This window comes from Alligator sinensis, unplaced genomic scaffold, assembly GCF_000455745.1.
Source record: "Alligator sinensis unplaced genomic scaffold, ASM45574v1 scaffold842_1, whole genome shotgun sequence".
Classification (NCBI taxonomy): domain Eukaryota; kingdom Metazoa; phylum Chordata; order Crocodylia; family Alligatoridae; genus Alligator; species Alligator sinensis.
In genome coordinates, this window is record NW_005842295.1 from 945069 (window position 1) to 961922 (window position 16854).

Consider the following 16854-nt stretch of genomic DNA (forward strand, 5'->3'; position numbering starts at 1 on the left):
GGGGGAACAAGAGGGGTGTGTGAATGTGTATGCATGCCACACTGCCCTGCCCAGCCCCACCCCCTGGCACCCCCCCATCCCAGATTTCTCTCAAATTATTAGGGACACCTTATCTATAATAACAAAATTATATTCAATACATTTGGTTACATTAATCACTTAAAATTTTAAACTAAAGCTGTGGTATAATATATTTGGATTATCTAATTTAAAGCCTGGTTTTATAGGGTCTTTTTTCAGGCCTTTTGCTCTGTTGATTTTTTTTCTGGTTCTGAGTGGATGTGTTAAATTGCTTTCTTCCTTTTGCTTTGTCATGTCTGCAAAGACTCACTCTGTGGTCACTCAGGAACAGGTTTTTGTGGTCTCCTGCTTTAGCCACACTTCTGTTGCCCAGTATAAGCTCCTTGAAAATGTCCAAACCTGGCAACAAGTGATTATACGTTTCTGTCTTAGGAGTCTAACTACCTACCCATAATTCAGTTCTTCTCATTAAAATAGATAATGACAAGGGACTTACAGCAGTTACCCAGAGCTGCTATTAGTGCTTTCTAAAAAAGCAATTCTCAGCACCCGGCTTAGCTTAGTACTAGTGGCTTTGATCAACAAACTTCTGGGGCTACTGCTTATTGGTCATGTTGAGTACTTCTACATACACAAGTTTAATTGCATGTAATGCCATGGCACTGCATCATTGTGGTATTTCAATTTCTGACCATGCCTTCACCCAATGGGTTGCTGTTCAGAACAACACAGTGCACTCAACACTGTGGTATCTTGCTGTTTACCTTACACTGATAGGATACCTGGGTCCTGCACCCAGTTGCTCATTTGCATGGAATTTTGCCCCATTATTATGTGTTTTTCTAAAACATCTATACTGTAGCATAAACACCTGGGTTAAGTGGAAAAGGGGTCAGTCAACAGCTCGCAGCAAGGCACACTCCTCACATTCCGCCTTGTATAAGCCACCATTTGTATTTTCACAGGCAACACCTACCATCTCTTTCTTTGATCTTTAGTTTGCCTTCATTTCCAGAAAGGGATGATGTGGCAAGGTGGAAATGGGCAAAAAGACACAGATTTTCTTCAGTGTCACACTTCTAAGCAATTAGACTGTCAAAAGGAAAAATAAATACAAAAAACGTATGAGGGGACAGAAGCTCTTTTTCTTTGTTCCAGGATGTGAGCTCAGCAAGCTGGCCAAGAAGTAGGGTATTCCTCCCAGGTCTTCAAAGCACCGTTTGAAAGCTCTGTTGTGCAGCCAGGAAAATGACATGTCATGCCTTGCAAGAAAACCTGTCTGCCCTGGGATGCAATCTATGTAGGATAATTTTAAAATGAAATCAATCTGGTTAGCCCAGGCACTTGAACAATGTATTTACTAGATAAACATTCACAACTGATTAGAACATAAAATATTTTATTTCTTGTTATTTTTCGCAGATCTGTTTGTTGTTTTACTGGTCTTACAAGAAAGCCCACTCCATGGGAAGGCATGCTTTGTATTTATGCTAACTTCACTGAGGAACCCTTACTGACTTCTGTGTTTACCTCACTCATAGATAAAGCACATCCAGATTTGAACTCTGTCACTTGGATTCTGCTGGGAAAAAAAGAAGGGTCCCTTATAATGTTGACCCAGCTTCATCATATTTTTGGCTTGTATCAGCTTTTTAGCTGCATGAAGCATTTCCTTTAGAATGCTTAACCTGGTTATAGCAATCAGAATACCATCAAAAGGGGCAAGTGCCTGCCACTTTAAGGGTTGGAGCAGCGAGTGGCCAGGTGGCTGATGAGGGCGGCCATTTTCAAACACAGGCCAGCCATGTAAAGCCAGTAGTTGCTGGTTGCACAAGAGGTAGCACTGAGCTGCCACTCATGAAACTTCTGGAGGTAAGGGCAGGAGCTAGGGGGATGGCTTGGAGGCTCCCGGTCCTGGATAAGACCTAAAACTGTACCTTGCTGGGGATGGGTGGCCAGGAGTGGGGCTCCTGGTAGCATGGTAACCCCCAGAAAATGCCAGACCAGTTACCTCTCCAGTGAAAGGTGAGTATGGGGCACCTCCTAATCCCAGCCCCAGATCACTGGTGGAAATGAAGCTGTACAGGGGAGCCCAGGCTTGTTAGGAGCTCTGAGGCATAGCCCAGACTGGAGGAGGGGTCTGGGGCCTACCTAGGCAAATGGGTAAAGCCTGGGAACATAGTAGGAGCCAAGTAGGAAGCTCCAGAGTGGGGACAAGGGACCTTGGAGGCCTTGAGAATGGGTGAGCATAGAGGCCCTGAGAGGGGGTGAGTCTGGTGGAAGGAGGCCCAGTGAGGGGTGGAGTTAGCCCCCTGCTTGAAGAAATGCTTACCCCAGTGCAGATGAGGGTAGTGGGAAATGTCCAAAAGGCTGTATGCTGGTCAGCCACGGAGTGGAAGCAGCAAAGTCTGATGGCTTAGGGGAGCTGCTCCAAAGGGGAGCAGGGCAGTAGAGTGGGTGATGGATGAGGGAGACCCTGTGAGAGAGCGTGGAATGTTAGAGGCCCTTGTGGGGGGCGGGGGGGGGCGTGGTATGAGCGTGGCCTGTGAAGCCAGTGTGCAAGAGTCCTAACAGAGGACTCAGTCTGGCTGAGCCACAAGCCAGAGGATGAGTAAGAACTGGAGACAGTGGCGACGCTGTTACCAGATTTGCCCATCGCTTTGGGATGTGCTCATTTATTAGGGTTATGTTTCTGGGGGTCTCTGTAATTCTGTCAATGTGCTGCTTGTGTTACTTGTGTTTCTATATGGAGCTGTATCCCTCCCTTCTGCAAGGCCTTACTATCAATGGAGCTATCTTGCAGGACTTGGTTTCAATGGGGCTGGGTTCCTCCAACCACTGAATCAGTCACATGCATGCGCACACATATGCAGGCACACACATGCACGCACGTGATATGCCTGGGCCAGGTTATTTAGCATTGACAGGGTAACACCCTCATATGCCTTGAATTCAGTTCATCAGGGCAACAATAAAATTCAGTCAGACACAAGCACGTGGGTTAACAGAGCACATCAGAATCAGGCCAGACTATTCAGCTCTGATAGGTTGACACCCTCATGTGCCTTGAACTCAGTTCATCCCTTATCACAGCAGGACAATAATAAATGCAGTTAGATACACATGCTAACAGAGTATGTTTGAGGAGGCTGGGTCCGATCAGCACTCTCAGCTGATACCCTCATTCGCACATCACAATCTCTTGTCACAGTGGTCCTAGTAGTAACCCCCTTGATGAGCAGACCCCACTGTGGTTTTGGGCATTACAGGGATCTTTGGCTTAGGTAAAAGAAGTGTTGCTGCAGAGCAAATGGGAAGGTCAAGGGGAAGAAAGAGTAGGTGAGATTCAGAGAGAATGTATAGTAACCAGCTTGACAATAAAAAGTTATTTATTGCCAGGTTTGTGAACTTATGATGATACCAGTAATAATAGCCATACAAGAGAGAGACAAATAAACAGTTACAATATTATATAGTTTCAGTTAGGTTTTTGGGGACGTCTAGCTCTAGTTTGATTAGCAAAAGTGAGGTTTAGAAAGCTGTGCCTGGAGTAAGAGAACTGAAGTCAAATTCATGAAGTCAGAGAGAGAGTCAGGGTCTCACCACTCAGTGAAACTTGAACTAGTTGGGGTTCCCAGGTGTCGTTGGAGCTGGTAGAGGGGCAGGATTCTGAGCATGATTAATGGAGGGATTGTAGGCAGAAAAGGAGTGGAATTGGTGCAGCTTTGGATCCAAGCACCAGGACAAAAACTTGAGCTTGGGTAGGGGTTTTTGTACAGAACTAACAATGGCTCAAGGGAGAACACTATGTTTGTTTAGGGGTAAATGATGGCTCATGCTGGATAATACGAACTGATCACTCCAGGCTATGGGTGGCATTACTCTGAGGGAGCTCACAATACAGACAGGCAGATTCAGTGTTTTGGATACCATTTGGAGCAAGGATTCCCTATCATGCGGTGCTCCCCTGCTTTTCTAATCCCAGAATTCAGTGCGGTCCTCACCTTGGAATCTCTGTTCTCCATCCTGAATACCAATGAAGGTGCATGCCTGTTCCATCTCCCATTTAAATGAGTTGTCATCTGGTTGTATCTCAGATGCAAATGAGATGATGGGAGTTGCTTCACTCTTATCACCCTTGTCTGGAGGGCTTTAGGTGCATCTCCCACTGCATCTTCCTTTGTAAGTTCTTCCTCTAATTGGTTCTTGTTCAGGCAGAGGTGGGGAGGGGGAGAGTTCTTTGTGAGTCAGACAGGCTGTGTACTGTGCCAGGGTTCCCCAAGAACACAGAGCTGAGAGGTAACAACGTGTAGGGGACCCCCTGACAGGCAGTACTCCACGCTTTGGTGATGGGGTGGGGCAGGCAGGAGTGCAGGTGCCCTTCCCTGTGAGCACTGGCCGGGGAGTGGGGGCACCAAGTGAAACGCCGCAGGCACTTCAGGGAGTGCCACTGGTGCTTCTTGCCAGTTGGCGAGATTGGCCATGGGGGAACCCCTCTTCCCCCCCCCCCAGTTGTCTTTGGGGGGACCCCCCTCACTTGCTAAATGGTTGCTGGGGATTATGTGCCCCCTGTGACTCAGGAGGCACCAGTTGCCCATGACTGAAGATCTCATCTGTGAGGCATGGGACATGTGTAAGGGGAGGTCAGAGTATGTACTAAGACCCTGGTGAACAAGAGGTCAAGAAAATGGGTAGCCTCCTGCTTGAATAACAACTGGACGTTGTTTACATCGAAGCATGGCAGGAGAGTGATGTGGGCAGGTGGCCCAGAGACAAGGGAGGACTGGAGGCAGAGACCAGGCTGGCGAGTTACCCCTGTTACACGACACTTATTGAGTTCATGGCTTTATGATTATCACCCTTGCTCATCATCCGTCTTGCCTGCTCCTTCTGTTTTTTCTCCTCTACTATTATGTCTCTACTCGAGACCTATTCTTACATCTGGACCTGCTAGATTTTGATAGGCAGCCATATGGGTGCAAGATGTTATGTTCATGGACAGCAGTGTAATTGCAGGGGGGGGGGGGGAGGGAGAGGTGATTGGGGCAAGAACCCCAAGTACTGTCTTTGTGGGAACAAGGGACACAAAAGGGAACAAAAATAGCTGCTGCCCCAGCCGACAGCTGGTTATTTCTCTTGTTCAATGAGCTTTAGTTAAAGCGCCACTATTTTGAAGTGCAGGGACAATGAATACATGATATGTGGGGGATGCTGGAGCATGCTAAATAGCACACTCCAACAGACTCAATTAATTAAGTCTGCTCTGATGCACTGTAATTACAGTGCATCGGAGCAGCATCCCTGCACATCTACAGGCACCTGTAGGTCTCCGTAGAGCATGCCTGATTTGCATAAAAGACAGATGGACCAAGATTTTTTTTTTTTAAGGGTGAAGATTAGTATCCTGAGAGTGAGGGTGGTATTTTACAAGCCTAATCACGGGCCAAGTGGGTTTAATTTGCAACAGGTAAATTTATCTCATTCTGTTTTCTGTGAAGGAGGCTGATCTCACTTAGAAGGTTTGTGGCTGAGAAGCCAAGGGGGAATGGATAGCAGTGAATGGTTAGGTACCTACAGGGTTTACCTGAATCCAAGATGATTTCAAATTTAAGATGAATCCCCAATAATTAGATTCCATATATGGAAAAATTATAAATTTGTTATAATTTTCCAAGTATAAAATCTAATTGTAGAAGGGTCATCTTAAATTAATCCCTTCCACTGCTACAGCACAGAAAGCAACAGTAAGGGAACATGTGGTAGTGGGGGCAGGCAGCTGCTGTGGCTCTAACTCTGGCCCTCACCCAGGCTTGGAGCCAAAGTTGTAGGTGCTGCAGCCATCTGCCCTCTCCCCTTGCCCTCCACCTTGTATTCGAATCCAGGATGAAGGGCCTCTTCCACATGTTGAATTGGGGGGAGGGGGAGTTGGGCATGGGCGGGACCTCATCTTGGATTTAAGCAGAGATGGTAACTAATTTTTTGAGGGGCACTCTTATTTTCAATATTTGTTAATTACAAGTTAAGACTATATTCACACTGCACAATGCAGTGGCATACTGAGACACTTGATCTAGTTTGGGTATCAGAATGAATACAGTTGCATTAATTCAGCTTTCCACCCAGAGCCATGTTTTCAACTGTGTAAGATGCACCATGAGGCATCTCTCTGCTCAGTTTGCTGGCTTTAATGAGCCCATTAGATGCAACTCAGTTTTCCTGTGCTTTACCTGGACAACCTAGACACCATACTTAGACCTGAGACTTCTGCTAGGTATCTTATCACATAAGGGCTTGTCCAGATGAGCAGGGACATATGCTTACAGCAGCACCAACAATGGTGGCACAAATTTGTGCCACTACTTTATGCCACAGTGCATGCCCCTGCATGTGCCCTTTGTTGCAGGTTGTGCCCAGCTCCTCCCAGCTCCTGGCTGAGCTCCATGTGTTGTGGCTGCAGGGGGAACAGGGAGTGGTGACTAGTGGTGCCTCAGCATGGGGCTAGCCAGCAGGTAGCTTCTGCACTGAGGTACCATGTGCCAGAGTCATCCAGGGAGCACCATGTGGATCACCCAGGGCTGCCTGCTCCCCATTTCCACATGCTGCAGAGCCCACACACTGAGGCATGTGGAGCCGGAGGAGCATCAGCTCATGGCTGCCTGCTCCCCCATCTTGAGGCACGCTTCTCAGTGTGTCTTCATGTGGAGAGCCCCCATTCTGAGGCACATTGAGACAGGATACACCCTCCCAGGGCTGCCTGCTCCCCTGTCTTCAGTCATGGTGTGCCCCAGCCAGCCTGGGCACAGTGTACCTCAGTGTGGGGACTCCTCAAAGTGCGTGTCTCTGCATTTGTCCCAGTGCTTGCCATTTTCATTCACTTTGTGCCACTTTTATTTCCGGGGGGGGAGGTTCTTGCTACCAAGAAATTCCACCCCCTCTTTCCCCTCCCCCATGCTCCCAGCTGCAAATTTGTTATGCCATTTGTTATGCCACAAAGAGGTTTTTGGTGCCACAAACTGCATGTGCCTGCGCATCTGAATGCAACCTACTTCCAGGTCCACCACCAAGGGTGCAGGGCCCCCTGCCCCTGGCTTGCTGATTGGCCACAGAGGGACCCTGGGTTCCCCCCCAGACCCAGGAGGGCTGGAGCTGGGGTGGGTGGGGCAGCTATGGGGGGACTGGGACAAACCCAGCAGGAGGCAGTGAGTAGGGGCTTGTTTTCCCCAAAGTGCTGGGAGCTAGGGTGGGTGGGGCAGCCATTGCCAGGGCTGGGAGAGCGGGCAGGGGATGGGCCTGTGTGAATCAATTTGGTGATTTGAATCACTGTCCCAAATCAAATTGCTGTCCCCCAAATCAGCCAAATCCGAAGTGATACTAGCCACTTCATACAGGACTACTGGCCAGCTACACAGTCAATATCAGTCAATATCTCCTTACTTTCTGTTTCCTTGCAGGCAAGTCCAGCCTCAGCTTCAACTTCAAAACTCAAAACATTTCAAAACTTTGTAAATGTTTTGACTGCCCTCGCTTTGTCTTGAGGCTGTTTCAAAGCCTTTCATTTTGATTTCACTGTTTTGAGCTCAAAACAGCATTGAAACAGAACAGCTGACAAAATTTCACACAGACCTATTCCTTACATACCTTCTAATTTTAAGACTGGTATAAACTTAAAAAAAAATGTGTGGGTGTATGCGTGTGCGCGCACATGTATGGGGTGGGGAAAAAAGAATAGGCATGTGTGTGTATGGTATGCCTAATGTTGGGACTCGGAGAATGTACAGCTTGGAGGTGCAGGACAAAATTCTAATTCCTTCTGGGAGATAGGTTCTGTGAAGTGCATAGTTCATGGTCTTCAGTATCATGTATAATAATTATCCTATTAATGAGTTTGAGACTGCTGGAGCCAGAGGAGGAACCTAATAGCAGTTGTATAGATAGTGAAGTACTCTAAATAAGGCTTTAAAATCCTGTGACTTCCCAATTTGCTATATGTAGCCTTCCAATGAGGCCTCTTAAACAGTGTTTGTTTCTTAAGTCTTTATGATATTCAGTATAGCTTTGGATCTTTCTTGATAAAGTTTGAGTTGTCATCAATTTCTATTTGCACAAAACTGCTGACTGTTGTCATACCTAATTATTTGCCAATTTTCAAAGATGAAAAGACAAGGGCAGTACCTTGAAAGGTAATTTGTGCATCTTTGACATCCTGCATCATGATATGAAGTCAAAATTTTGGGACTCTAAGGGTAATGGGTACTCAAAATTTAGAAGTGAAACTCTGGCCTCACTGAATAGGTAAGGTTCCCATTCCACAGAGCCAAAATTGTACCCTCCAGGCTAAGCCCAACTGAAAACATGAAAATATTACTGGTATGTTGTATACACAGAACATTTGATTCAGACTGTATCTGATTAAATGTACAAGAACTCATTATTCAGAAGAGATTATATGAGCTATACATGTTAGCAACAATGTATTTTATCAAGTCAGAAACATTTTAAAGATTCATTATATTAGACATGAGATATTCTAAGTATCAGAGTGGACCTACAGCATAAGGAAGTAGGATGGGCTCACTGATTTTAAAAAAAGATAACAGCTTCCCAAGTATAGTAAAATGAACCAATTAATGATAGCTTAGATGATTTTATTTTATTTATTTATTTTTATTTAGGGCAATACTTATTTCATTCAGAGTGCATCACATTTATTCACCTGGTAAGTGATTTGATGCATTCTTGCAGGGCTGTTGGTGTTGCTTTAAGGACATAGGCAGTAGGGCTGTGTGAAATGGCACTGTTCCGTTTCGCCTTGAGTTTCAAGGTTTTGACAGAACAGCATTTCGTATCAAATTTCATTTAGATTTGAAATGGCTGTTCTATTTTGCTTCATCGAAACAGATGCTGTTTTGAATCTGTTTCAATATTTCACTGGATCGGGCAGAGGACGGGGAGCCGGCCCAGCTGGGCTGACTCCCCATCACCCCCAACCTAGATCGGGTGGGGAGCAGGAAGTCGGCCCAGCTGGGCTGACTTCCCATCCCCAACGCTATGGTTGAAATGTGTTAATTAGCCTCATTTTGTTTCAAGGCTATTTCGAAGCCCTTTGTTTCATTTCAGTTTTGCTGTTTTGACCTTGAAATGAGTCGAAACGATGTCGAAACAAAACAGCTGCCAAAATTTCGCACAGCCCTAATAGGCAGGTGAGGTTCTTTGGATGAATGTGGTATCTCTTATTAGACCAGCTAAATAGTTGGAAAAAAGTTCTTTGCAAGGCAGAAACACCCTTCTTCAGGCATTGGGAAACTGATACATTCCTCATATCTGTGTTCTTGTTTTTTAAGAACAAGTCCAATATCCACAGCTGGCTATTATATTGCTTTTTATATAAACAGGCATTTATACTAGCTTATAAATTAAGCACTGGAAGTGGGAATAGAATTGGGTCCATACAGTACTTCCTCTGATAATTAATATCTCTACTCTAAACAGATTAGGTGTTCCTGTGATGCTGGAAGAGCTTGTTAGCTTGTTTCATTGTAAACCCCATTTTTCAGCATTTAATACTAGATCTCGGCAGCTGGAGATAACATCTGTCTGAAATATGCTTTTCAATTGTTAGCCCAGATGCAACTTTATTTTTGCTTTTCTATAAACATCAGTTTAAAACTGTTAAGCCTTTTGCCTTGTAAAACACCAAAACAAGGGATATTTTTATGCTTTCATATGTTTTTGATCAAATTTATGATCAAAACTGGCTTAACTGATTTAATTTATTGTTTGTAAAATAAAAAATAAAAACTCCACAGCTAGTATTGTGCACTAGCCACATTTTCAGATCTTTGGCAATGCATTAATAATAATATTAATTAATGATTTGTCCTTGCAAATGTACAGCAGATGTTAACAATTTACATAATCTGTCTTCTAGTTGATTTCTTGGTTGCACATTTTTATAGAAATAGATTGCACCCTGCTCTCCATTTTCATCTGAGCCACTGCAACCTCATTACTTATGTGTATCAATCCAAATCCAGTTATGTGAGGTCCTGTCCTAGAATAAGGAAATATAACATTGGTGTTTTTTAGTGGGGAGAGGAGAGACTTGTGTTTTTTTTTTGGGGGGGGGGGGGGGGGTTGATTTTTTTGAGCCATGGTCTTGAATAAAGAATTAAGCTTGTTTGAATTTTTTTCCATTGATAGTTTTCAACTAAAACAGTTTTTACAACAAAACAATTTTCACAGAAATCATCTGTTTTCTTCAAAGCACTTTTATGTTTTTGAAGGGGAAAGTGCCCTTAAACTAAAATCTTGGCTTTTGTTCTTTTACAAAAAGTTGAAATTTTCAGTAATAAGTTCTATCAGGTTTTCTTGTTTGTTTGTTTTATTTTTGGTGCAATTTTCTGGGGGACCTTTCCCACCTCTTGTAGGGAACAAATATTTTGACCTAAACTAAAAGTCTATGGCGTTTTTTCATATATAAACTTGAGGGATCCAGGCTTTCTGTAGAACTGGCCTTAAAACAAAGTAAATAATTCCTGACAACCCTCACATTTTGTATGCCCTACATCCCACGCACACTCTGCACCTCATCAGCTGTCCACCCACCAATCCTGCTAGTGGGATGAGAGAGGAAGGAAAAAATCTCTTTGCCAGACCTTGTCACTTTATTCTGAAGTTGATACGTGCAGGTGCCAGAAGCAGGGTACTGAATAAAAAGAATATTTCTTTCTAATAATGTATATAATGTAATAATATATGATATGTAATGAATATATGCTGAAAGCCAGATATCAAAATGTTCAACAGCTAGCAGTGATCATTGTCCTAGCTGTGGATGTTGAGCACTTTTGGAAGGGCTTCTATTTTGTATAGAAAAATCAAAGCTTCATTAGGCCAGAGAAGGCAAGACTCCACACCCTAGGGGTTAGTACATTTCACTTGGCCTGAAGAAGTTTGGGTTCCAGTCCCTGCTTTTGCTTATTGTGAAATGGCGTCAATAGACAGGTAGGGGATTTACATTCAATATTTGAAAACATTCCAGTCTTTCCTCCTAAATTCAAAGCATGCATCCTGAAAACTAGGTAACAAAGTCTTAGACAGTCTTGGTTTTTGTCTTTTTTCTTATTTCCTGCAATGAACAAAGGACAAATTGAGAGTGTCTTTACCTAGCTGATAGCTTGAGGGGTACAGCACCCTCCTGGGATGTGCAAGATACGGGTTTAAATTCCTTTGGCTAGATACGTCTTCTACCTAGTGCTGCTTCTGTACAGACCTGTACTGCACCCATGCTTATCATATTGGTCCCTATGGAGAAGACAGATAGAAGAGTGTTCCATTCGTGGACTATGATGGGCTTGACGGTGCATTATGTATCTGGCTGTTCAACACTGTCATGACTGAGATACTTCTAGGTATCAAATCCTGAAGTGCCTAAAAAAGGCAGCAGTTGAATGGGGTTTTTGAGGGTGGCGATCTTGGACATTGGTATGCTATCCTTTTTGGATCCAGCTATAAGTGCTTACCTTGTATAGGACCTGAGGTTATTCAAAAGGTACTCAGAACATGATCTCCTGTAAATGCTGTGGAATAGAGAAAAGTTGAGCCCAAGTGTAGGGGTGCACAACATGGCCACTCCTATTAAATCACTCATTCACTGCTGTTCTAGTGAAGACAAAAAGATTTGAAAAACAAGGAATGAGTCAACTTACTCTTCATCTCCTTTAATTATGTCCTCCCAGCACAGTGACTTGTAAATCTGCTCATGTAATTGCATGTACAGTCCAGCTTCCAGCTTGCAAGCATGTTGCAGGTTTGCATGCAATGCATGAATCCATTCCCACTAGTGACTGCCCTCCATTGGAATATGTATCTTGTATGTGGTCTTCAATCATGTCTGAGTTGTGTACTGGTAAGTTTGATACATCAGCTTCTTTTAACCTCAAAAGAACGGTGCGATTTATACCAGTCGAGGAAGGTCCCAGGGAATGATGCATTTATGAATGTGGGTTGATTTGTAAGGAACAAACATTACAAAAGTTATCGGACAAAAAGCGATTACTTATTTTATGTGAATTATATGTGAGCAAGGAAATGACCAAGGCTCCTTTCAGAATCTAAGGATCTCTGAAAAGAATGTTGAGAGAACAGACTTCTTTCTTTGCTTAGGGAAAAATAAAGCCAGGTTTGATAGCTCATGGTTTAAAGTGTTTTCTTATATTTTTTTTTCACTCAGATGGGAAACAGCTTAAATCTGTTTTTGTAAGAAATGACTTTTATGACCAAGTTTAGAATGTTGCCTTTGTCCTGAATAATACAGTTTACTAAAGGGCTCTGAAATTGTTTTCCAACTATTTAAGTTGGTCTAATAAAAGATATCAGATTCACCCAAAGAACCTTGTCTGCCTATGTCCTTAGACCAACACGGCTACAACCTACACCCCTGAATTTGTAATTCATTTGCCATTGATTTCAGTGAGAGGGAGAGCACTGTCCTATGTGGCCATCAAAACAGGGGAAGTTGAAGAAGATGGAAGACTTTGGCCACTAATGCTTTGATGTCACGTTGTTCCTCATAATTTAGCTAGAGGCTTATCATTCTCACCAATGACTAAGTATCTGGTGAAGAAAGACAGCCTAGCATAGTTCACCCCAGAATTATGGTATGACACTATTGCCTTTTCCTCCTGCACCCAAAGTATGTCTTATTTCTAATGCTTTTGAAGATGCAGTGGGACATTTAATGTTTCTTGGAGAAGTGCTGTTTCCCAGGCTCAGTGAGGAGCATAGTAGAAAGGAAGTATGCACATTGTGTGTAAATGATGTGCCTAAAAGAATCAATTGTGTGGTCTTCTTACCTAGTCTTTTTCTCCCTCAACTGAAAAAAAGCTGGATTGGCCTTGATTTCTGACACTTCTTTGGGTACTTTAGGGCATTTATACACATGCTCCAGGAGTTGTGGGGAGGGAGCACTTTAATTAGAGGCTCTGAGAACTGCTCTAATGAAAGTGCCCAGAGTGTCTTGTGTATCACATTCCCGTGTTTAAAAGTGGTGGCAGGGGTGTTTTAAATAAAGCTTATTGAACAGGTTGTAGTTAAAGCACCCTCACTGCCATTTTTAAGTGTGGGGACACTGATACATAATTACCACGCTCCAGCAGACTTGAATAATAAAGCTTGCTCCAATGTGCTGTAATTAGAGTGTGTTGGAGCAGCCTTGCTGCTCATGTATAGGTGCCCTTAGATTGTAAATAGTAACCCTGATGAGATTTGCTAACTTCAATTTTTCTTTCTTTCTGACAGGAAGAATTCTTAATATGCTCATTTACATTCCCGTCAAGGTTGCCCCTAGAGACAATTTGTTGTTGTCTTCAACCTGCTACATGCTCCTGTCATGGCTCCATGATGATCCTTGAAGATAGTTTTTAGTTGCTTAAATGAAGCATGTTTCTCACCCTAATGTGAAGATTATAGGTGCTGACAGACGTAGAAAATTCTCCCCCACGTTTTACTGGAAGAAGCAGCACGTTACTTTGACCCAACTCTGCAGTGTCTGCGCACTTCAGTGGGTCTTTCTGACGCTTTTAACTAAAGCTGATTCAATCAACTATTGGATAAAAGCACCAAAAAAGCCCCACTACAGTGCCTGATCTATACAGATATTGAGAAAGCTGGGTGCAGCTAACATGCTGTCTCTTCTAGGCATGCTCTGAGCTCGGTGTGGGAGTGTTGAGGTTAAAGTAAAACACCAGGCTTTTTTTCATCACATCTGCAAGCAGCCTTTATAACTACGTGTATTGAGCTGATGGGATTCTAGTTTTGTTTACATGCATCTGTCCTAACAATTTCTATGTCAAAATATTATCCTCAAGCTAGCACTGATTTTATTTTGTTCCTAACATTGTGTGGGAGGAGTTGAAAGTACTAGGCAAAGTGAGTAGTAAAACATAGCTTGAAAAATGAGAACATCATTTGATTTTACTGTGGCAACAAAAGACCATGACAGCCCTTGGTCACCACTGATCTGGATTGGATTTAAAGTGTAACTACTCATTTGTCCCTTCTCTACTTTTACCAAAAAAAAAAAAAAAAAAAAGAGAGATTGGGGAAAGAATAACTTCAAAATGGTATGCCAGGTGAACCTGGCAGACATGCTTATAGTTTAGAACATCTGGCACAGCCTATCACAAGATCCTGTTTTCAGTTACTCATAGCTTTAACTGATGCTTCAGGTTAGGGACAGAAGTTACACACAAACCAGTTTGAAAATGGCTGAAACTGGTTTGAGAGAAACCTGGTTGAATGTAGTATCAGACTTAACTGATTTGGGTTGCATCTGTTTATGCAATGTTTGTCCCAGACCCCTTGCTTTTTTAAGATAAACAAGACTCCCCCAGCATCCTGGCATGCTCTCTGGGCTGGGTGGGGCTCTCTGCTCCACAGCAGGGCTGCCCCTTCCCTCTTCTCCCTGTCTGGATTTCGGTTTAGACTGCAGGTATCTGCCTTGCTTTGCTACTCCCTGCTAAGCAGGGATTGCCCTGTCCCCTTTGCCTTGCACCTTTCAGCATTAGCTAGTAGACCACATGCTGGCTACAGTCTGTGCTGTGGAAGTTGGGACAAAGGCAGAATCAACAGGTAGCTGGTAATGTCCCTCTGTTTTCTTAATGGGGTGATAAACACTGAGTGAGGATGATAAACACTGTCTTATCAATTTCCTGCTGGGCTGGTCAGAAGGTGGGGGGGGGGGCGGAACCCTGCCGGGGCTTGGCCATACCCCCTTTAGCTCAGCACTGTAGAAGGGAAGGGAGGGCAGCTCTAGTGCCCTCTGGCTTCTATCCTGAGCCACTGCTGGGATGTGCCTGCATTTCTGGGATATCTGTGCAGTTTCAAACTCATTTAGCCTAGCCAGGTTCAATCAACCTGCAAAGATTGAATCAATTCAGACTCAGGCTTTTTGAATATCTGTCCCTAGCCTGCCTAACTGTTCATGGCTACCCTCATTGTAGACAGCTGAGGTGCAGATAGACATATTACCAGCTGAGGTGCTTTCAGTACAGCGGCCAAATCGGGGGCAACACCTTCCTTCCCTTATTCTATCCCTGCTTGGTCTTTACCCAGGAAGAAAAGCAGCGAGTGTAACAGTTGGGTAGGGAGTGGGGTAAGCACATCTTCTCATTAAAGTACACCAGCTGCAGAAGAAAGAGAAGAAGACTGGATACTGGCTGTCTGTTTCCTCTCCTTCATTCTCCCTGTTATCATCATGTGGGTATTCTTCAGGTCTCCTTTATTTCAGAAGCACTGATACAGGAGAGAAGCCCCTGGAAGGGACCAAGCTAGGAAAAGAATTAATTTCAATATTGATTATATTCCTGATGTAGTTTTGAACCTGTGGATGACTTTGTTTGTGATTTGTGTTGGGAAAATGGTAGAACAGAGACATCTGCATCATTTGTCTGGGCTCAGAATCACTCCTGAAAAATCCTTTTCATTTCTGGGGGTAGTGAAACGATGCCAGAAGCTCATCTATGGCAACTATTTTTGATCTGTGCATTTAGAATAGTCCTAAAAGAAAAGCTTGTAAGAACAGCTTGTCCCATGGTTGCTGTGAGATTGTTTACAAATGGTGTGGTCCTGCTGTTGGAGCCATGGGAGGACGGATAGGAGGAAGACAGGTCTCGCTGCAAAAATGTGTTTATATAGCAGTTCTGGATCCTACTCCTAGACTTTGGGGAGAAAATCTATAAAAGACTTAGGTGCCCAAATATTAAATGCAGCATCACTCAATTTATTCACCTAATTCTTTGGCGGAGAGAGGGCACAAAAGGAAGTCAGATTCAGTCCTAGTGGGTAGGAAACTCAGGTGACAAAAGGTGTTCTTGTCCTTCCATCCAGGACTGAATCTGACCTTTGCATGGAAGAGTCTCGTATACATGTAATGTAGAAAAAGTCCTTGGAACAGGGCCAGAATCCAGGTCTGTCGCACCCCAGGTGAGCGCCTTACCACTCAGACCAGGGATGTCAAACTCGCCTCACTCTGTCGGCTGTGGGAGATTCGGACATAACAGTGAAAGTGGGATGAGTGGCTAGTTAATGCAAACAATCATTGTTGCCCAACAACATTTATCCCTAACAGGGCTCTGTACCTGGAAATTTGGTGGTTGGTTCTGCCTTGCACATCCTGCTCCCAAATTCCTGGCCCTCCTAGAAGCCCTCAAGATGACATGGCTCCATGGGGTAAATTTGGCCTTTGAGCCTTGAGGTTGATACCCCTGGCTTAGGCTGCAGTCCTACTCCCACTTGTCTTCTCTGTCTGGCCCATTTTGAATTGTTTTCTGGCACAGCTTCAGAAGAAAGACGATGGTATTTTCAATTACAGATCTTTATAACAAAGCCTCTGAGTTTTGCTGGAATATAGATATAAAATAATAGCATTCTTGTGGTGGGGAAGCTACAATCTTTTAAGAAATAAAGCTTAAAATACGCTCTTGGAGTGGTTTTTAGTAGGCTTGTGCAAATAGGGAAGTATTTGATTCAGATTCGGCAGATTTCAGAGGACAGTGATTTGATTTGAATCACTGTCCCCATTTGATCTGGCCAAATCAGAATTGGAGATTCAGCACTGATTCAGAGATTTGGATCAGCCAGGGAGAGGCAGGCACAGCTGGGAGGCTGCAGGTTCTCCCACAGCTCCTCTGGCTTTGCCTGCCTTTCCACAGGTTGGGGAAGCTGTGGGAGAAACCCCCATGGCTGACCTGCCTGGCCCCAGCCTCCTGGCACTTAAAAAAAATAAAATTAAAAATTAAAAAAAAAAAAAGCTCCGCATGCACCAGCTGCAGC